General features: G+C 42.3%; 1 protein-coding gene across 1 annotated transcript in view; it reads left to right on the plus strand.

Moving 5' to 3' along the window:
- The window catches only part of SYNPO2 (synaptopodin 2), a 118,689-nt gene that overhangs the window by 103,658 nt on the left and 4,103 nt on the right, over positions 1-10,928 (plus strand). The gene's annotated exons all lie outside the window — the stretch shown is intronic.

Consider the following 10,928-nt stretch of genomic DNA (forward strand, 5'->3'; position numbering starts at 1 on the left):
GGAAAGGAGTCTATTCTTCCAGTATATCTTGAATTGCTTCCAGTATATCCCAAATCTGAAGTTTCCTAGGTTTCAATTTTAAAAACATTATTATTATTTAATTTTATTCAATATCACAGCTGCCAGTTTTTTAGCTGGTTGTTGGCCTTCCATTACAATTTGAGCTTATTATTATTTTTACTGATTCTCCCATTCCACTCTTGCTTGAGTAATATATGATTTCTCCTTTGTCTTTGGTTCAGTAGGCAAGTGGCTTCTCATTGCACCAACCAAAGTTTCCAAAACATTTTCAGAGACTGTCCCATATGAGGTCTCATAAACTATCTCAATTTAGTTGCATGAGTTGCTTATTAGCTTCTGGTCCCCGTTCAGGATGCTAATTCTTTAAACATCCTAAACATCTAGTGCTTTTTCTGCTCATTAAGATTACCTGGAGAGGCTTTAGAAGAAGAAGAAGAGTTTGGATTTATATCCCCCTTTCTCTCCTGCAGGAGACTCAAAGGGGCTTACAATCTCCTTGCCCTTCCCCCCTCACAACAAACACCCTGTGAGGTGGGTGGGGCTGAGAGAGCTCCGAGAAGCTGTGACTAGCCCAAGGTCACCCAGCTGGCATGTGTGGGAGTGTACAGGCTAATCTGAATTCCCCAGATAAGCCTCCACAGCTCAGGCGGCAGAGCTGGGAATCAAACCCGGTTCCTCCAGATTAGATACATGAGCTCTTAACCTCCTACGCCACTGCTGCTTTAACTCTGCATTCTCCCAAATGCTGTAGTTAGTTCTAGGAGGAAATAGTGCACATCATTTATGTTGTGACCCTCACTCTATGGAACTTCTTTCTCTGGTTTGTTAGATTGACCCTTTGTTATATAGCTTCTCCCAGCAAATGGAAACACTTTTTATTTGCAAGGGCATTTCTGCTACATATACTAGTGTGATTATTTTTTTAATTGTTGTGTTTTGGCTTTGTTGGCTTACTGCTTGTTAAAGATTATTTTAGAAATATAATGCATTGCCTTGAGTGTCATGTGATTGGAAAGGCACCTAAGGTATTTTAAATATAATCCAATCAATAAAATTAGGTCCAAATGAAATTATTACTATAAAATTATAAATTATTATAACCAAGCCACCGTATATCTCCCCAGCAAAATGCCCTAGATATGAATACAGCCCCTCTGCTGACTTAAGGAACACACAAAAATACTTGAAGGGAAAACCTCTGCAAAGAAGATTTCTTGAAAAATACAGCATTGAGAGCTGTATGCAAGAAGTCATGTTCTTTGCAGGCTCTGGGAAGGAAATCTCTGTAACTAAAAGCCTGCCCATGAGAGATAGAACTGCTTACACACAATATCCAGGATCTTGCCTGAACAAGCTGTCTGGATTACAGAAATGCTCAGCTGCTCCAGTTTCTCAGAGAAGATTCTCCCTGGGTATTCTGACAAGGTGAGAATGCCAGTGAATGACAATGGCACCAGTTCCAGTAGCATCTCTGGCAGATAATTTTTCGTCATGGGAATCAAGATTTTTGTTCTATTCCTATGCCTCTGAGAAACATATAGAGGGTTTTTTTAAAAAGTTAAAGGCTGTTGCTCTTAAGGGCACATCCAGCATCTATGTTAAGGGCACATCCAGATTTCCCCCATTTTGAAATTCTCAAGACTCAGTAGTTTTTTGTCTTTGGGTTTTCTCTTTCAGAACTCTACAAGTCAAATTACTGAATTTACAATGCGCTGGATTTACCAGCCAGTCAGACTATTGATTTCAATGGATTTAAATTCTATTTAGGATTGCATTATTCATCTGTGTAGCAGAATTCTGTCATGCACCCTGGATAACATTATGTACTCTGTCCATGCTGCTTCTTAAGGAATTCTAGTGAAGGGGGCTGTAGCAGAGGTGTGTGTGTGGTATTGTCTTCTACCATCAAAAGTGCCTTGCATCAGTGGGAGGGAAAGTTTGGATCCAACCTAATAGCTTCCACAATCGTGCTTGGAATAGACAATATTTCTCCTGTAGAATGGTAGAGAAATAATGTGCTTTGATAACAATGTTCCCTTTATCCACAGGGAAATCCTCTGCTTTCAGTTTAGTTTACCTTTGCAGCAGAGCATGTCATGAATGGGCACTGTTTAGCCCACTGTGATAACCCAGGACCCTCACCCAGGACCATTTCATGCCAGGAAGATTGGGTAGCCCCTTTTCTACCTAAACTACAATCGTGATTGTGCATGTAGGATTTAAGGAAAGCCCACTACTCTGGAATTTGAAAATTCCCACTTTTCATAAGGCCAGTCGCTCTTTCTCAGCCTAACCAGTTTTGCACTCTTCTTTTGGGCTACAGAGGAAGTGGGGATAAAAATGGAACAGGTATATGGAACACTGATAATATTTGTTCAACTTTGGGGTACCTAGCAAGTAAGCCTGCATTTTTAGAATCTTTTACTTAGCATAATTATTACTCAAAGGGCTTACCTTGTTCATCATTTCAACAACCTTTTGGGGAACTTCACTATCATTCCTACCCTAAACACAAAAGACAGATAGGCAATTCAATGGTTACTTTATGAGCTGAGTTGAGATTTTATGCCAGGTCTCATACATTGGTGCCCTTCCCTCTGTGAAGTAGACCCTCTGGGGAGTCTGTAGACACCTGAAGTCTTCATCACTGCTAATTGGTTGGATGTCCACACTGGAATTAATTTTTTGGCTCCAAATGGGTTAGTTGTAACAATTGGTAACTGGTTTGTGTAAAATTGTCATGTAAAGCCATAATTTTAAACAGAACACAAGGGCTTTTGTTCTGGGCCCCCCCCCCCCCCCATGCACAGTTACAGTATTCTCACATTCTAAGGCCGTTTCCGCACGAATGCAGAAGCGGCCGGGTCAGCTTTTCCGACGTCGACCCGACGATGCTGGGACCGTCCGTATGGACGGTCCTGGAAAGAGCCAGGCAGCCAGCGCCGCGGAGCGCCAGCGCCTGGCCGACCTGGCATGTCCCTGGGCCTCCGGCGCGTTGCCGAGGCCTGGGGACATGCCCCCCCCGGCCCTGCGCGCCTGCTCCAGCGGCGCAGGGCAGGGGGGCGTGTCCCCAGGCCTCAGCGACGCGCCGGAGGCCCGGGGACAAGGTAAGTGCCAGGTGGGGGAGGCGTCTCGAAGCCGCTGCCGTTTTCTCTCGGCAGCAGCTTCAAGGCGGCATTTCCCCAACAAGAGCGCTTCCGAGTGCTCTGGGGAAACGGCTCACTGCGTCGGGCAGCTGAGATGGCATGCAGCTGCTCTGCGCGTAATGGCGTCTGGAGACGGCGTTAAATGCCCGAGCGGAAATGGCCTAAGATTCTTTTAACTTCAATAGATTATATCAAACTAATACGGAGGCCTGCATTCTTTTGTGTGACCCCTTTATCAAGAATCTGCTATGTGACACTCATGTGACACGAGGGTCTAGTTGGAACGACTAGTACAGTTTTAAATAAGGTTGCCAATGGAATGGAAAAAATTTGCCTGTGTCCCTTCAGCAGAAGTTTAGTGTGTGGAAATGGCCATTTGATGCTTCACATGGCAGCAGTAGTGGGATTCAGCAGGTTCACACCACTTCCTCCGAAACGGTTGTTAAAATGGTGCTTGTAAACAATCAGTTGTTAAATTATTTGAATCCCACCACTGCATGGCAGTAAGGAACATCATCTGTTAATTGCTTTCAGATCATATTGATAATAAAAGGACACCCAAAAGGATCAGTTTAAAAGTTGGCAAGTCTAATTGTAAAGCTTGAGGCCCATAGTGAGTGTTGAACTGTACAATTCAGATAGCTTGTGATTGTTAAAGATGTCAAAGCCAGCAATTGTCCTTCCAGGCCAGGCTGCCGGTCAGGATCCCAGTCATTATTATCATCATTTAATATTTATAGAAGTGACTGGATCATCCTATGCACTGTACACAAATTAAAATCACAAGCTGACATGTGTTTCTATCACCTAACTGGAAAGTGTCTAACCGTAAATGCAATCAACTGATTTCAACTCTGCAGAAGTTTACACTATAAAACTTGGAAGTGATCAAGCACTTTCTACCTGTTTCCTGGGTGGGGAATGGAAGATATACCTTTTCTTGTTAGTTTCAGCCCTATCCAGTCAGAATACCTCAGGGGTTAAGACAGACCTTTCTTTGCCTAAGACCCTGGAGAACCACTGCTGTCAGTAACAAAGAAAGACTGTAGAAGGAGTAGTTGCTTCAAGACACAACCAGAGTCTACAATCAACCAGTTTGATGTGGAGTAAGAATTTCTCTGTCGAGTGGAGGCAGCCTGGCTATATTTTGGCAGTGGTGATGTTTGAAATAAACTTCAGCAGTGATTAGATAGAACTGGATCCCACCACCTTTTTTGTACAAGCTTTTCCAAATTACCTCCTTATTTCAGAGCTTATCCCATGTGGCTTTTGTCCAAGCAGGTCCCAGGATTTCCAGCACAGCCTATTGCCGTCTGAGGGTGGAGCTTTTCGGGGGCAAGTTCTCTAACCATAAACCACACTGCACTCCTTTTGGCTGGGGTAAATTAATTGGCCATAGCCGTATTTATTAATAACAAAAAACAGACGCGTGAGGCACAGCATGGGTCTTGATTTGATCGTATCAGCATCACTGCAGAGCGCCAGTGGGCGGATGCTTCATGCTGGAGCTCTGCCCCGCTGTGGGGCTCTGCTGGGCGGATGCTCCTGGCAAGAGCTGCTCCCCAGATGCCCTGGTCTGCCATCCCTAGGGGAGCGGTAGCTCTCTAGCTTCCCCTCCCCACTTCTGCCCTTCCAAATCAATACCCATGCGCGAAAACCGCTGGCGGGCTTCCAACTTGCCGTTGCCCACCCAAGATGATGATGGCCACCCCTTTGCTTCTGCCCTTACCAGGGCCGGAATCAGACTCTGCCCGTCCCACCCCTAGCGGCAATAGTGGCGCATGGTGATTCACAGCCTTCCTTTGTTGTTGGTTGTGGTCAAAGTACATTCCTTCTTCTCGTTTTCACTAAAAGAAAACCTGGTTGGATCCAACCCACTGTTTGATGATTGATGCATATGTGGAAATTCCCCAACCAAACAAAATCTTTTTTTAAAAAAAACCCTAAAGAAATACAACTATATAATATTAATGAATTTTATTTCTGTTGTGTCAGCTTCTTGTTGAGTTTTGAAGCTGGTTTGTTTAAACTGGTGGTTAGATTGCTAGAGACAAACCACCTTGGGATTGACAAACTCTTTCTCACACACTTGTTCTGTGATTGTATTTTAATGTCCAATCTGTAGCCATTCTCGTATATTAATTCTTTTACATGGAGGCCCATCATGTTTCACTTAAGGTTGCCAACTTCCAAGTGGGGTCTGGGGATCCCCTGGAATTGCAATTGATCACCAGACAATAGAGATCAGTTCCCCTGGGAAAAATGGCTACTTTGGAGGGGGGACTCTGTGGCATTAAATCCTGCTGAAGTCCCTACAGACCCCAAAGCTCCATTCCCAAAATCTCCAGAAATTTCTCAAACTGGAATTGGCAACCATAGTTGAAGCAAATACCGACATAAATAATTCACAGGTAGTAGCAAGTCTGGTTTCTCAGGCAATACTAGTAACCAAGTCAAAGTCACCGTTCTATAAATTCAAGTCCTCAAGGGCTTCTTAGGTCACCTGGCATGGCTGAACAGAAATGCTACACTACACACTGCAGCCATTTTTAAAGTGGCACAAAAGCTGTAAGATCAAGCTGGCACCTGCCTCTGCCTGCAAGCCGTTCAGTAATGTGGAATGAGGGTCCCTCTGCCAGATTCTTCAGTTTAAGATCAGCACCCCCTCCCCCAATAGCTGAGGGTACAAACTAAGTCAGAATGAACTTAATGAGTCTGAGGATGAAATTCTTAGGTCTGGTGACAGTGTTTTATGAGACCTGGAAAAGACAGGCATAGTATATGGACTTGTTTCAAATCTTGGTTCTTTTATGCCTGTTATATTTAAAAAAGATTGAGTATATTTCAAGGTGGATTTATTCACCCATGTAGAGGCATAGCAAACTGCCTGTCAGGATGCTGTTTGTATACTGTGTTCATGGTGCAGGGTTGTAGATTCCTGGTTTTTAGAGCTATATGCAGGTTTATATGTGGAACAACCAGAAGAAAGTTATGATCTGCCTTCTCATTCTTTTTTCATTATGTTGTGCTTATATATGTTTCTGGTCTAAATGAAACTAATTTGAGGTCTCGTTTGACTTTGAGCCAAAACTGGATACATTTCACAATTGATTGAGTTTTTTGCTTTGATTTTGTTTTAGTTGGTTGATTTTTATTTCTTTGTTTTCAACTAATTTCAAAGTGTGCTTCTTCCTTTATGGTGGTTTTAGCACCCATTTGTGAGATGATTCACAGAAGGACAGATGTTGGAATGGCTACATCTGAATCATGTGCTATATTATGCAAATCCACAAATTCTTTGTTTTTGGGATCCAGCAATACATTCCATTATTTTCCCATTGTAATTTTAGTTATAATACAGAATAACTGCATATTTTTGCTAATTCGATGCATTTCTGAATCCCAATATAAATTAATGATACTGTTTTTAATATATCATAGACTGTAATGTTCAGAATTTTATACTGAAAGGATCCAAAAGATTAATGTGATTCGCTAGAGAGGCATAGGCTGAAACCATTGATTGCCCAAATGTTGAAGTCCTGACAGGCATATAAACAACACTACTTATCAGATGTCTTTGGTACCTTGTTCTCATCATCCACAAGTGATGTTACTGTTGGTTTCCAGAAGGTGGCAGTGGTAAATGCCTTTTTGCTACACAAAACAGGCTGTTCAGTGGAAATAATTAAAAAGGGAGATATGAAATGTAAATTAATTACACCCATTTATTATGTAACTGTACCCAATATGACAATCAGAGTTCATCAGCATCAAAAGACAGGCCAGACTGAAACAAAGGTTTTGTAATGACAGCACAGACAAAGCTGTCTTTGCAAGTGGCTTGTCTTTTAGGTGAACAGTAATATATATTAAGAAGAATTCTTTCCCTTCTCTCACTCTTTGTCTTTATGATAGAGTTACATTTCTTTGCTTCCTTTTATATGCTACTAATTCTTAAGTTATGGGAATAAAATGAAACAGGAACATTCGTTTTCAAATAGTATGAGATCATATGAGGAGGTCCATCTGGAGGTCCATCTATTCCAGCATGTTGCTTTCACACAAGGACTGTCCAGTTGTCTTGAATGGCCAGCAAACAGGGCATGTAGGCCAAAACCTTCTTCAGGGATGGACCCAGAGGTGGGATCCAACCAGTTCTCGCCACTTCTCTAGAAGTGGTTACTGATTTTTTCTGAGTGCCGAGAAGGGGTTACTAAAGCAACCTCCCTGCCCAATAGGGACTGGAGGTGCGTGTGTACGGCGGCTCCACTGTTTTAATCCCACCACCATCGGAACTTGTTATTAAAATTTTTGGATCCCACCACTGGCTAGACCTGGAGATAATTATGGTCGTGGAAAATGATTGTGCCCCCCAGGGGAGAAAGGGGGAAGAACAGGCTTCTGACAGCCCTACAGAACGTTGGGCCTATCAGCTGACGTCAGCAGCAGCTCCTGCCCAATGGTGGCTGGTTTGTGGTGGCAGCAGCAGCTCCTACCAGCCTTGTGCAGGGTGAGGGCCATGGGGAGGTTATCTGCCAAAAGGACTTTTCCTAATGGCCTCAATAGACAATCTGTCCCGGGCCTTGCCCCAGTGTTGCTTCCTAATACTGGTATTGAGAAGCATGCTGTCTGTGAATGTGAAGGTTTCAGTTAATCACCATTCTACTATTTGCAGCTGGACTGCTGAGGAACCTCTGTACATATATTGATTTGAGGAATCTTTGATAAGCTTTCAAGGAATTTCAGATTACCTTGAAACACAGTGTAAAAACCCAGTAGTTTATGTCAATTAATTGCAGTGCTTAATACCAAGCAAGCAGATCTAGGTCAGCTTTGATAGTGTTCTTATTGTACAACAATATCTTGCATTAATCAGTGATAACTGTGCTTGAGTAAGGACAGAGAAGATGCACAACCATAAAACATATTCCACAGGAGATGTCTCCTAATACAGAAAGGAATGGACATGAAAACATCTGACACCAAAAAGTGGGATCCTCCATGGAAATTAGTGAATTGTTTAAACTGGTATGATAATTGAATATTATGAACACTAAATATTTCACACACAGGAGCAATCAATGGATCAATCACCGAGGCAAAATGTGAATTTTAATGTGAATTTTAATTAGTTTCTTACGCTTGATTCTGTGTGAAATGGATGGCTATTCAGCTCCCAATTCAGATAATGGGTTGGGTCCACAAAAGGATGCAGATCTCAATTTCTCCCCTCATACTACTTATTTCTGTTACAAGGGAGAGACTTTTACAGACAATTTTTTAATTCGTTGAACATATCTATGAACATATCTATGGTGGAGGAGGACTAGGGAGTAAAATTGCAGCATTTAACTTTAGTAGAATTTCTGAACAGAGCCTTTCATGCATGTGGGCTCTGTCCATACAGTCAGGTACCTACAAATGCAGAGTTCCTTACAGTGTGGAGAGAGCTATAGGCATCCTATTATATATGTAACCTTGAAATAAGCATGTGCAGTTGGAGTAGGGCTCCATTCTCCCACTTGATGTGCATGCACTAAATCTGGAAAACTGATAGAGAGAGGTTATGCCTTTATTAACATTCTGCACTGTTTATTTTCCTTTATTTTTTTCAACTGTCAGCAAAAATGCCCCAAATTTCAGCATGAAAAGAGACACCTGTAAACACCTCAAACTATTAGCTTACAATATGGGATTTCACTGAGAAACATATTTTTATGCAACTACACTGTAAGTTTTCTAAGTATGAAATACTCACAAGATGCACATTCAATATTCTGGCCTCCTATTTCTAAACTCCAAATAGGGCCAACAATTAACTGCAACTCATTGGTGAAAAGGCACCAATGATCTGATCAAAATTTGCTGACACGTTTGTGACAGCATCGTGCAACTGCCAGATCCAGGAAATAGATGTTCATTAACACTTCTATCCCATTTCATTCCATGCACCCAGAGCAAGTCTTATCCATGTGGCCAGAATAAAATACTCGTTGTGGCAAAACTGACCTACACAAACAAGGGGAAGTATGAGGTACATGAGGCTGGGTGAGGGCTGCTGTGGCAATCCTTGGTCATGGAGAGGATTTTTGGATGATGGCAGTAATTTCCTAAAAAGATGAAGATTGGTAAAATATGGATAGATTCCTCCTAGAATCTAGGGTAGAATTTCTTAAATCACTAGATCACAGTTTTTGCTCTTTTTTTAACAGCAGGGTTCAGCAGAGTCTCAGAACACATCAGCTTTCAGTATGCACCTTCATGGCTTCCTAATCATATTAAAGAGAGCAATTTTAGAACACAAGGAGCTTTTTCAGTGAAAGGCAAATAAAACTATGGGTGTTTTTAAAAAACAAAATAGTCCATATTGAATAGCTAAAATGTAATATGAATGCACTCAAACATTGTCTTCAAAGTCACAGAAGCTGCTTTGTCTTAGTGCCCTCTTAGTCATGGCCAATGGCGTAGCACCCATGGGACAGGGTGGCGTGATGTCCCAGGCAGAGCAGTGGCGGAGGCGTGGCTGGGCTGTCGAGGTGTGTGGCGTGGCATTCGGGGGGCATTCCGGGATGGAGTGGGAGCAGGCAATGCTGCGGCAGGGGCACAGGTCGCTCACACCCCAGGCACAGTTTCCCCTTGCTTCGCCTCTGGTCATGGCACCTAAAGGGTGTGAGTGTCCAACCAAAAGGGCCCCACCTGGCCACATCACTGCTTTCATTTTAACACTCAATGAAAACATCTTCTTGCTGATTTTGGGCTAGGCAAAGGTTCATTACCTTTTAGTGCAGTTGTTGACTGGATAGTAATAGTTTTATTGTTTATTAGTTTAACGAAACATTTATAACTTCCCTTTCCCCATGGTTCAAGGCAGCTTACGATAAAAACATCGAACAACAATTTCTCAACTTTTTCTGGCCTAATAAAAAGCAGTAAAATTGACTCCTATCCTCTATTTAACGTTTTAGTAAACAGAACTGCCTTAAAGCACATCCTAAAAGTTTCCAAGGACAGCAGTCTGTCAACTCCTTCAGGAACTTGTTCCATGAAGTAGGAGCAATCACAGGGAAGTGCCAGTCCTTGCTGATGCCAGGCAGGATGTATTTAGAGAAAGTACATGTTGAAAATTCTCCTTGGCCAATTATGCATGGCAAGGTCTCCATGACTTCAAAGAGAATTGGCTGGGGAGTTTTTTATTTCGGGGTGTGTGTGTGTGTGTGTGTGTGTGTGTGTGTGTGTGTGTGCGCGCGCACCCTGCTTGCAGCAGGGCAGGCACTATCCATTAGCTGGCTTTTTGTTTGAATCCGGAAGGGGGCAATGTTTTGCGGATTCTCTATCGCACATACATGCTTTATTTTTAAATCTAATCTTTAATTTTTATCTGTAATCTTATCAATAGATTGATCTATCAAACTATCAATCTGTTGACAGATCTATCTATCAATCTGTTGACAGATCTAACACTCTAGTGCTAGATCGATATATTGACATAAAAAGGCAAAAAAGATGAAAATCTTAAATACAGCATCTGTACACTTTGCCCAAACACAGATTGTCTTTTAATGTGGAAAGTAACAGCGGCATGCAAATTGCAAAACTACAAAAAGTCAACGTGAACTGCCATTTTCGAAGCTGCTCAGGTTCATGATCGTCCATCTTCCGATGTGTTGTAAACCCAAACATTAGTGGGCTTTTCCCAGTGTAGTCTGGAATCACTGATTGCTCATGTATAAAACTACAAGGCTGGAGATGTCCCAGTTT

Source organism: Sphaerodactylus townsendi, linkage group LG10 (assembly GCF_021028975.2).
Source record: "Sphaerodactylus townsendi isolate TG3544 linkage group LG10, MPM_Stown_v2.3, whole genome shotgun sequence".
Lineage (NCBI taxonomy): Eukaryota > Metazoa > Chordata > Lepidosauria > Squamata > Sphaerodactylidae > Sphaerodactylus > Sphaerodactylus townsendi.